Below are 12,104 nucleotides of genomic sequence, written 5' to 3'. Positions count from 1 at the left end.
ATTAAGATGTCCGTAGTGTGGTCTTTGGAAATCAGTTAACTTAATTTGAATCACTGTGATCCTCATGAGTACTTTAAATTCCAGTTTATTACATCTGCTTATTGTGTCATGAAGCTGATGGATAAAAAGCATGATTTTTATTCATGTTTTAGTTTCTTCAGGCATTTTCTTGTTTTTTATACCCACCCAGAAACAATAAGCTGCATTTTTTATTCTTTTTTTTTTTGTTGTTGTTCTTTTTTTCCCTGGATCAGCTGTAACTCAGAGATTTTAAGTCCAAGGGCAACAAAATTTGTAGGAATAAATTCAAATCACCCTGCAAGCAACAAAGATTAGACAGGAAGGTCAGACAGTAACAGAGCATAGCTTCACATTTTCAACAATAACTCTAGAGCCTCAAGGTCTAGGGGAAGTAAATTCTCCCAATTTTGTTCTTGTCTTAGACAAGTTAATTGCATGTACAGGTTTTTTTTTTTTTTTAATTTCAGAGGTTAGTAAGAGGACACTCAGTATTATTATATTATATTATTTATTATAAACAAGAGCATCAAGTGAATATTGGTGTGGGTTTCCATAATTTCTGTGTCACCAAGAACACGACAAGTAACCTCCTTTTGCCACAACTGATCAAACTCAGACAGTCGCTTATACTAAATACGATTGAACACTAAAATATTATAGGAAACCATCTGGGAAGTCATGAAGCAGCTTTTCTTAATGCATTTCTATTGCTGTTGAACATATTGAGATGCTCTAAATAGACCTAAACTAAAACAGTGAGGTTAAGTGTATCAGAAAAGAGTCCTGGGAAACAAAACCCAAGATTAGCAAATGCTTCACAGTCAACAACAACCGCAGTTTACTCACTAACTTATTGTTTTCCTGTCCATTGAGGAATTATTGGTGCCTTTCAGTTGCACTTAACCAGCTAAAGTATCTGGATAGACTTTTGCTTGTGTTTCTTGGCTGGTTGGACTAGTTCTTAGTGAAGTTACCACTATCTGAGACTTCCACAATTACTTTTATGAGCACAAAGTCATTATATCCATACAACTAATGGAAATAACAACAAAAATAAGATCTAAACTGTAGTTTTCTTCAAACTGGTGAGTACTGAGTTATTATGAAAAGGAATTATGGCATCTACTAAATTAATAACAACTTGTATGAAACCAGAATTTGTCTTTCTTAATATCCATAATATCCATATAAAACAGATTAAGAATCAATATCAGCCATCAATGTGCATCATCTATTGAACACGTTTGAGTACAATCCTCCACACATGATGTATGCACCATGTTGTAACTGTGGGTATGTACTTTGTAGCCAATCTTTTTTTATGAAAATAAATAGATCTAAACTTCAGATTGTAGTTACAATGCCACTCCTTTAATTAAAAAGACAATACATAATAACATGATTTACAGTTAATATGGAGCATGTGAACTAATCAGGGTCAACACATACATTCAGACCACTATGCAAAACTTGGTTTAGGGGATAGGGAAAAAGACAAGTTTCAAATTCTGGTCTCTCAATTCTTAAGATAATCTGTAGAGTGCATTTTTCCTTATATTTTTTTCTGGTTTGTTGATTTGGCACACCTGATAAAGTCAGCCGATATTCAGCACGGCCAATGAGTGCAAGCATTCTCTCTTGCCTATAGGTTGTCGATTGTCACATGAATTTTGAGAAGCATTAACATTCTTAAACAAATAATATGCATAAGAACTTTTTACAACATTACAATGAATTTGAGAGTTCCAAATGTAACTGAGGTTGCCAGACCCCACAGTATGTACAGTGATACCTAGATATGCAGTGCATGCATGCACAGGAGGTTGGTTTGTAATACCAACAAAGTCACATGAGTGACATGTGTGATGCTAGCAACCTAATAAAGGGCAAACACGGCTACGTACTGTCCCAGAGCCTAAATAGGACGAAGGATGTGGGGCAGTAACTGTCAAAGCAACTGTCTGACCTTCCTGATATGAAAAGTTGAAAGCCTTTTAGGAATAAATTAGGGGTTGGGCCACATGGTAACCCCAGACCCATCAGAATTCCGATGCAAACAGTTCCCAGCAGTGGACAAGCCATGAAGCTCACCAACTCACTTTGCAGATGCAACAGCGAGGACAAAAGCAAAACTTCCTGGTGATATGAATAGTGCTTATACAGCCTCTGGAGGACTGAATGGATTGAAAGCTCCAACCAGTACTACTGGCTTATGGGGAATACACTGATGCCGGCTAATGCTAACAAAATACATGACCTGTTCATTCAGCTGGGCCAAACCTTTCAATTCAGTATTCCTTTATTCGTCCCTCGAGGGGAAATTCCGAAAAAAAAAAAAAAAAAAAAAAATCTGTTTGGAAGCGTGGATTCACCTCTGCCCTTCTTGAGGAGGATACAGAGAGCTGTTCTTACCTACGACATACTGTGCTTCTTTTCTGCTCCTTTCACGGGCTGTTTGCGTCACTAAGGTTTCCATGGCTTCATGATAATCCATTCTTGTGGTTCACCTCTCAGGAGTTTGAAGAACTCTTGTACCACATATGATGTAGAGTGCAAAGCTCATTGAGAAATACAAGGAGCACATCAACATTTCTGGTGGTCACACTGAGCTCCAAAGATCTCACGCATTTCAACACACCACACCTTGTATTTCTCACACAGAGAAATTTCCAGGATAATGGCGACCAAGTTGAACCGCTATTTTTATAACAGTGGAACAGGTAGAGGAATTGTCAGCAGTGAAGCCAAGCAGGAGCCGCTTTGTTGTTGTTGTTTTGTTTTGTTTTTTTTTGACTGTTCAAGCTGCACGATAAGTCAACTACATGATGTGTGGTGGCTTCACACACACACACACACACACCTGCACTAAGAAATGCTGGATTAAATAAATGTTTATTTGTATGAATTTATGTATCATTTATCAGATCAGACTCTGTCCCCATCACAACTCCCACGCCGTTGCCGCTAGGGTTAGTTAGGGTTAGTGAGATTAATCTCACTCTGAAGTCAGTTCAGAACTTGAGAGCTCATACAGTTAACTTATTGTTTTAGTTTCGTTGTGAAACCACTGAAATGTTTATCTGTTAAATGTAGTCAAACAGAAGAAACAGAGAAGAGTCACTGACTCAGCGGTGGCACTTACACAGCAATATCTATCTAAAGTTTGCTAACATTAGTTAACATCAGCCACTGTGAGCGATTAGTCCCACCAAGTAAGTAAGTAAGACTGTTGCAAAAAAAATATAGGAGCATACTGAACTGAGCAAGTGTGAATTCTACTTTTCATTTGTAGAGATGTGAATCTCTAAGGTTTATGAAATGACTCGTGCATAAAAACATTTCTGCCTGCAAAAGTGCAGCTTTTACAATTACGTACACATATGTTCAAATTTGCAGCTGTGGCTGAGACAAGGGACCTGCAGAATGACGCACTGGTGACTGACTGTTCATTTACAGCTTACTGCATGTTTCAAGAAAAATTCTGAGTTTGTAATTTATACATACACCAGAAAACAGGTCCAGATATGCAGCACCACTTAACTATATTGTAGATTCACGCTGCATTAATCTCTTTCTCTTGCACCCCATTGAATAGATACACAGTTCGGTTGTTGACCTTGCTGTGTTCAAACAAATGATGAATAGAGCGTGAAATGCTATACAAAGGTTTGTTCAGCCTTCTATGCAAGCTGTTTCCTTTTCACTGTATTATGACTCAGTGAAATGTCTTTTGCTTTCTGGAAGTAAAGAGAAGCATAGCATGAATGCCAAACAAGCCTCTCCAGTATGTCATTGTGGAGCATGTGATAAGTATCTGCTATCCAGTAACAAAAATGAAATGAAAACAAAGACACCAGTTTGAGCAGCCTCTGTAGCCCAGTGGTTTTGTTCCTCAAGTATTTTTCAATCTTGCCAGGACACAATTGACTTAACTATCTCAGTGTAATGTGTTGAAAAATTCAAATGGTTATTTGGCATGTGTATTTGTCTGTCTCTGAGAGTTGGCTATGGGCCCCTTTGTTCTCAGTGCACCCTAACAGTTCTTGATCTCTGTTGGATACAGTGTCCCAAAAGCCAGGCCCACAATCCAATTAGGGACACTTGACTGGTACAGCTAATTAGGGTTGGGGACATTGTCTTCCATCTGTGGATCAAGTCTCATGGACCAGTGAGCTAACAGCCAGAGCACTGGCCCTGATATCTGCACGCAATATGGGCTGATCCATAGTTCCCGTCCATGGGAATGGTAATTACCGCCTTGAATTCAACCGGTCATGTCTTTTGAATCATCTTTTTTTCATCTTCTATGAACATGGAGCCCTGAACCTCAGAGGGTACCTCTCTGTTGCCTCTCCAAAAAGCAAAAGGCCTGCATTTTCACATGATAAAAAGCATGAAATGAGCTTGATTGTTCTTGCTGAAGAGGCTTGGTCGTACTGTTTGTACTTCTGTATTTGTGCTTCTCAGCACAGATACAGATTCAAATACAGCATAATTTCTCAGCACTTTGCCAATGCATGTATGCATTTACATGTTGAGGGACTACATTTAAGAGTGAGGCATAGAATGAAATAAAGGCAGACCCTGTCTCTCTTGCCTCCCATCTCTCTGTGGAGTTCTCACCAGCAACTACATGCAGCCTTAGAGAAGTATGGTCCAGTCAAGCAGCATAAGAGGATTGGAGCTCAGATACCACTTGATTAGGCTGCAGTGAATGGAGCTATGTGCTCAGTCCCATCGGGATTTCCATGGCACTTGACTGGGGACATACAGGCTTTAACCAAACACAGAGAAACATCCCGCAATCTGCTGCTTTTCTTTTATGTGCATGTGCTCAACATGGGGAATAAGAATACCCAGAAAGCTTTAAACTCACGCAGCCTGTACAGAAGAGTGCATGCCACTCCTGGTGCTTAGATGAGTTGTACCACTGGAACAAGCCATGCAGCTATATGATAAAGCTGAGTTAGGAGCCACAGTAATTAATGTAAGTTTATAAAGACAAAGGTTTTGTTTCCCCAAGAGGACAGGGAATTGCTATGAAATTATGCAATAATAACATTATTGATGCAGTCATGGATAATTGACACTCATATATTCACTTCTCAGCACTATAAAAAATGTTTAAATATGAAAGATGACCTTCATTTTGCTCAGGCTTCCTGGCTTTTCTGTGAATATGTTTAGCTCTGTTCCCACGGACAGCCAGTGTTATATAGCTGTTTTGTTGCACAGTGTTGAAAGGCTGGTGAAGTTTGATAGCTCTGCTTACTGAAAAGCAAAGTAAATCTGTCAGTCATGACTGTAAAATACTGGCTGGGAGAAATAGACTGGAAACTTGAGATGGACAAGGAAAACACACTGTAGATGGAGTTTGAAATGGAGTATTTCTCAATAAGGTTAAAAGGCTCCGCCAAATAATATACCTCAACACTTTGAGCTAAATGTAGGGTATGGAAAATTAATCATATAAGGATACAGTGCTGCTCTGACACCGATTGTCTCCAAATCCGACTATTTGAAAGCCTGCCTCTACTGCCACTCTTTTTCTTTGACTTGAAAGGTATACTTAAGTATTTTGGAAATGCAGTTTGATGCAGTTGATATCACTTCCCTGTACATGGAACATCATTTTTTAGTAAGCAGATTAGCTTATTTTACAATAATGCCTGGAAGAGAAAGCAGGTAGCCTGGGTCTGCCCAAAGGTAACAGTGTGCCTTGTAGCACCTCTAAAGCCCACACATTAGAATGAATGTCCTTTTTTTAATCTATTGACAAACAGAAAAACTATTAATTGTTGTTAATAGGGAAAGAGGGGTGTTTCAATACTTCAATAACAAGCCCACGGTACAATATTTATTATGGTATTGTAAGGCATGTCAACAATAATAATGTAGAAAGCTCCACAGTATGATACTTATTCCATTATTCAAGTATTAAAGAAAAAAATAAAGACATGGGAAAAACTCTATTTATTAAATAGAGAACAACTTAAACAGAAGTTTACAAGAAGTAACAAGGGGAAAAAAGTCCCTGCAGGAATGCACCTCATAGGGTGGAAATTGTTTTTTAACTGCAGAACAAAGTTTGAGGTCAGTCTGAAACAGGAAAATCCACAGTTCTCTGTTTTCATGTCTCAATTAAACAAATAATCTCTGAAATAATATACATCATATCTAAAGGTGCAAAATAAGTCAAGAAAATAACAGGAACATATGGTAAAAAATGAAATCTCTTAATTTCTGTTAGGTCACAAACAATCACTAGCCTCCTTCCTTCCTTTCCTCTCTCCTACCTCACTCACCTACCTGCCTCCCTCCCTCACTATCATTCACCTCCCTGCTTCCCACTCCCTCACCTGCCTCCCTCCCTCTTGTCACTAGCCTCCCTCTTTCCCTCACTCATTTGTTCACCTACCCACTCAAAGGTTCTTTTTTAAGAACACAAGCAGGTCAACATTTTCTGTTGAAAGCTGGGATCTCTTGGCATTTACAATGTCCCCTGCTGTTGAAAAAACTCTTTCACTGGGGACTGATGTTGCTGGAATCTTTTCGATAGGAGTCCATCTCTACTTCTATCACAACCATCAGCGGTGTGCTGTCCTTCTGAATGAAGGAACCCTGAACAGATCTTCCAAAGCCCTTTTTTTGGATGGAGGAGGGACAACCTCTGCTGCCTCAGCTTCCACAGGCTCCTGTAGAAGAAAGCAGAGCACATTACTGTAACTACTGAAATCAGCATCCCTTTCCTTTTTAAATAAGACCCGTTTATGTTTATTGTGTTTATTTTTTCCTCAGTATATATATTGTTTTATATTCTGCTCTATATTTTGTGGTATATTTTGTTTCTATAATATTTTGTGGTATATTTTGTTTATATATATTCTCAAATATAAATATTTTGTTTTTATATTTGCTTTATATATATATAGTTCTCTCTCTTTTCTTTCTTTTCTAATTTTATTCTAATTCTATTCTTGTAAGGAGCACTGCAACAAAAACAATTTCCCCTCGGGAATAAATAAAGGATTTCTGATTCTAATTCTGATGTCTAAATATGAGGTCCTTAGATGGTAAATCCTCCTCCTCCTCCTCATCCTCCTCAAAGCAATGATGTACTCCATCGTTACAGATAACGTTAAGCATTACAATGATAACATTTGTATTTGGAATGAAATGACGTGGGTAATAGCGGACAACGATCATCACTTACGTTTTTCCATGTGTCTGTCTCTCTCTGTCTCTCAGTGCTCTGAGATAGATGCAGTATATATGCTCTGTAGGATGCCACGGCTGTTTCTGTTGGCACAGCGACGTTAACCGATTAGTTCTCATCCCTGTTTCACCTGTGCACATTCGGTCAGGGTGAGTGACCATTACGCGTGCCGAACGCGCTTGCGATGTGGTCAGATGAGATACTGATCAAAATATATAAATTTAGGTCTGACTGTATGTGCTGACTGTGAGGTGTTGGTGACGTGAGCGTTTACGAAAATCCACTTGCGGTGCGCTTCTGGCGCACGGAGTTGACCAGGTCTGGGGTGGCGAGCTTTCAGCGCACTTTTACGCCACTGGCGCAGACCAAAATGGTCGAAAATCCAAATGCGCTGACCCATTATGCCGACACCTCCCCCCTACTGCGCCGCAACGCCCATCCTGGCGCACCTCTGTACGCCTCGGTTTACCAAAATACGCTGGCGCAGGCTGCGCTGGTGGCGCAGCCTGCGCCGGTGGCGGAGTCGAAAATAGAGCCCATTAAGTTAAAGTACAACAAATTAAAAGAAGTACAGTACTGCATAAGTGTGAGGCACAGCACAAAAGTTTCAGACCTGCAACAGGAAAGTCATAGCTAGTTAAATGCTAAAGTGAAGAGTTGGTTCGGTTTTGAGTTGGAAAAGTTGAAAAGCTGAAGTCTCTCCTTTTTAGTTTTTTTTTTTATTATTATTTATTTTAATTTTTTGTTGGAAGGCCAGTAAATAGTGTGTTACAGTAATTGAGTTGGGCTTAATTCAGTTAATTAGAATCTGTTTGATTTATAAATGGTTTAGCTATGTTTCCAAGGTGGACAAACTGTTTTAGTCACCTTATTGATGAGGGACTTGAAGCTTTGATCTGAATGTAGGATAATACCAAGATTTGTGAACTCTGATTTTATCCAGGCAGTTAAGAAGTTGCTTAAGTGTTAATAGTTGGCCCTTTGTTTATGGACCACCAGATAAATACCTGCATGATGATGTCTGTGGTTATTGTTGTTTAATCACCAATTCAATTGAGCTTCAGTGTGGCAGGTTTAACTTCCTCCTCGATTGCTGACTGTTGTGGAAGTTGGGTCACTGAAGAAGGCAATGGGGAGGAGGAAGAGGGGAACTGGATCTCTGACTGGGACAGAGACATCCTCTTTATGCCTTAAGTGATGTGAAGCAGAGGGTCGGGTGGGGCTTTCTGTCTGTGCACACTGATGTTGACACATATTACTTATCTAATCACAGAGAAGGCACCAGGGTTTTGCAATACACCAGGACAAACTGATACATTTTTCATGATAAAAAGGAATAACTTAATGAATTGCCCTTGCACAGTTTTAAAAAGAAACATAAAAAGTTGTTGTTCCTAAAAAAAAACAAACAAAAAAACCAAACTGCTACATTTGTGCCACTTGTAAAGAGTAACTATCTACCTCTGTATGATTCAAGTCAGTTACATAAACCCTTTTAGTTTACAGCTTGTGTGATACTGAAGACTACAGGATAAAAGACAGTGAATGCTGCTGTTGACTGCAGGTGCTTACAGATGAGTAATGTAAGAGGACCACTGATTTCATTGTATGAACGCGGAATAAGGAAAATGTTGAAGCAGTGTAAAATGTCATATTAAGGATCACAAAACCCTGTCATGGGGATTTGCCATTTATACCACAAAAATGCAGCTTTAATATTTCATATCGTGTATGACTCTGCTTTGACCAAACATCCATTTGTCAGACTGTCACTTCACATTTACCTTTTTATACACAGCATAGCGGTCTGTACGGGGGCCAGACAGATGTATACTTCAGCAATAGATGTCCACACATATGGCTGAGTACCCATGCACAAACTAACACTCACTGACATATACCTTTGAAGACACTTGCCTACACACACCAGGCCTGAGCTGCCAAGACCTTTTCAGATCATCCATCTGCCCTACTATCCCTCCCCCACACTGCTGAAGGTGTGTGTGTGTGTGTGTGTGTGTGTGCGTGTGTGTGTGTGTGTGTGTGTGTGTGTGTGTGTGTGTGTGTGTGTGTGTGTGTGTGTGTGTGTGTGTGTGTGTGAAAGAGAGAGAGAGAGAGAGAGAGAGAGAGAGAGAGGAGAGAGGAACAGTCTGTCTGTCAGGGTAACCACAAAGTGCTCTGACATCTCCCGGCTGTGTTCACCAGGTTTAGTGATCCCATTCCATACACTGCCTCTGTCCCACACCTCTTCCCTTACCTCTTGGTACTAGGATTAGACTGGCAGACATATGTTGGTATTTCAGACCACCTTTGATATATTGGGCACTGTAGGATGTACTGAATGATCTGTGTGCAGGTAACAAATGGACCTATGGCAAAATAAATATTGGCATTTACTAGAAAGGAAACACGTGCTGTTAGATCAGCAGTAGCAGTAAGTAAAGGCAACTTAAAATTAGCAAATCTAACAATGAAGACAGAATTTATAAACTGCATGTACAAATAAATGTGATAGGAGAACAATAACAATTCTGACATACCTGGACCCTGAATGTCATCAGTTTACTTATGTGTGGGGCTATAGCTGCTCTAGACCAGAGAGAAACAAGTATTTGACTATTTGAGTTGTTTGACTGGATGCCCACACATTTTAAGCACAAGGTAAATATTTGTATATTGATTACAGTGTCAGAGTTTCAGTGATGTGAGTACCATGTAGATTAGTCATGTTCCAGCAGAACCATGGTTTGCTAGCAGCTCTGTGAGGCTGTACTTTGGCACACCGGTGCTTCAAATAGATGTTAACATCTTGTTAAAATTCTTTCTGAAAAAAATGCTGATGTTGATAAAAGCACAATGTGTACCAATTTTGACATCTTTGTTCAGAGTGTTAGCATGTTTACATTTGTTAAATAGCTCTAAACACAAAGCATATCTGTAGCTGATGGGAACGCGGTTCATTTTACATGTATTTGATCATTAACCAAATATTGGACAAATTGAAAATTTAACCTGATGAAGATAAGGAGTCAGGAGATCACCAGAGTGATCATCAGTTTTTTGTGTGTGCGTGTTTTTTTTTTTTTTTTTGGCTGAACACCAGGAATGTCTGCACAAAATTCCATGGCCATCCGAGCCCTGTCAGGACATTTTTTATCAAAGAAGAAAATATTTCAATCATGGAGGCACTAGAGGAAAAGTCAGGGCACCATTAAAGTAATTTGAATTCTTCTTCTGGGGAACATAAATACCTGTACAGGTATCATATTTCATTGTAACCCATCCTACTGACACTCATTGCCATGCTGCAAGTGTATAGGCACTAATGACACAGTGTAAATGACCAGTCTAAGCTAGGGTTTTTGTATTACTGTTATTATTACTATTTTTCTTATTGGAAGTATAATTTTGCAATGTAGTCAGTGACTTAAGTAAGCCTTACCTTTAGTCCTGCTTTTTTTTTTTAATCTTTTTTTTGCATTTAAGTACATGTCTAAGTATAATGACTTAAGGAAAGCAATTAAGTTAAAAGAACCATCTTTTACTTTAATTTCTAACTGGTTCTATGATGTCGGTGTATGATCTGAGTTACAAGTCTGAGAGGAAAGGAAGCAAACAACATTGTGATGGGAAGACCTGTAACAAAGTTGAGGGCAATGTGGGACAAGAAACGAGGGTGTAACAGGCCAGCTGGTGGACAATGAAACTACTTTCCTTGAGCACAGACCATACAGGTGGAGACATAAACATGAGTATTTGCTTCATTAGTGGGCCATCAGAAGTGTGGCTTATTCCTAGATGGCAGGCAAATCAGGAAGTGTGCACCCACTGTCACTGGTTCCTGTGTTACAGCAGCCTCCTGTGCCTGCCTCCAATCATTTCTGGTCCACTCCAGCCACCAGATTTCAGTCCTGATGTCAAACTATGCCGCTAGCCTCCAGAATGGTCCCACCTATGCTGCCACCCTCCAGTGTGGTCCTATACACCTCCAGCCTTCATAATGGCTCCATCTTCACTGCAGGCAAATTAAAACTGCTTGGTGTGTGAAAATCTCTTAGGATTGCCATCGTCTTGTGACTTAGACCAAACTGCATAAAGGAACAGAACAGGGCATTTATCACATATTGATGTTACGTTATGTCAGGCTGTATTTACTTGTGGTCTATGCTTTGCTAGTGTGATGGAGTGTCCACATATTTATTAGTGTGTGCAACATGACACTGGTGTGGTCAGATTTCAGATGTTCTATGGGAGTGTACTGTATATCTATTTCACTTTCAAAGGTCAAAAAATAAATAAAAGTCTGTACTGTGTTTTCTCTGGTCTCTGATCTATTTGATTGTGTGCAGCTTTAGTGGAGTATGGGGTAGGCTGATGAATGTATGACATTTTTGTCACGTCACAGCCAACTTATTGCCTTTTATTTATGTCTGTACAAGTTTTGTAGACGTCTGACCTTATGTAACATGTCAACACAAACATTCAGCACTAAGCTGAATCCTTTGAGCTGCCATGTTTACAGAGGAGCCGAAAGAATGATAAATTCGTAAAGCTTCTTTGATTAAGTCATTACGTATGCCAATGTAGTGAGACAGCAGGCGGAGCTGTCTCCCTGCAAGAGAGAGACTAATTAAAGACAATGACACACACCTGGGGAACGCCAGGTAGAGAGCAGTGGTGTCAAAGAGGGACAATCATTCTGTGATTGCTGGGGGCTGCATACACACTTTTGTCTGTCTGGTGGCTGGCACTCCTTGGGGCTTGGGAGGGGCATTTGTAGCTGCTAAGGGCTGCCGGCATGACAAAGGTAAGGCAGGGGAGCCGTTCTTGTGAGGTCCTTTAGATAGCCAGGTCCGGGGTCATAATG

This window comes from Chaetodon trifascialis, chromosome 5 (assembly GCF_039877785.1).
Source record: "Chaetodon trifascialis isolate fChaTrf1 chromosome 5, fChaTrf1.hap1, whole genome shotgun sequence".
NCBI lineage: Eukaryota > Metazoa > Chordata > Actinopteri > Chaetodontiformes > Chaetodontidae > Chaetodon > Chaetodon trifascialis.
The sequence above is the reverse complement of the archived record's forward strand: the minus strand, read 5'-3'. Positions refer to the sequence as shown.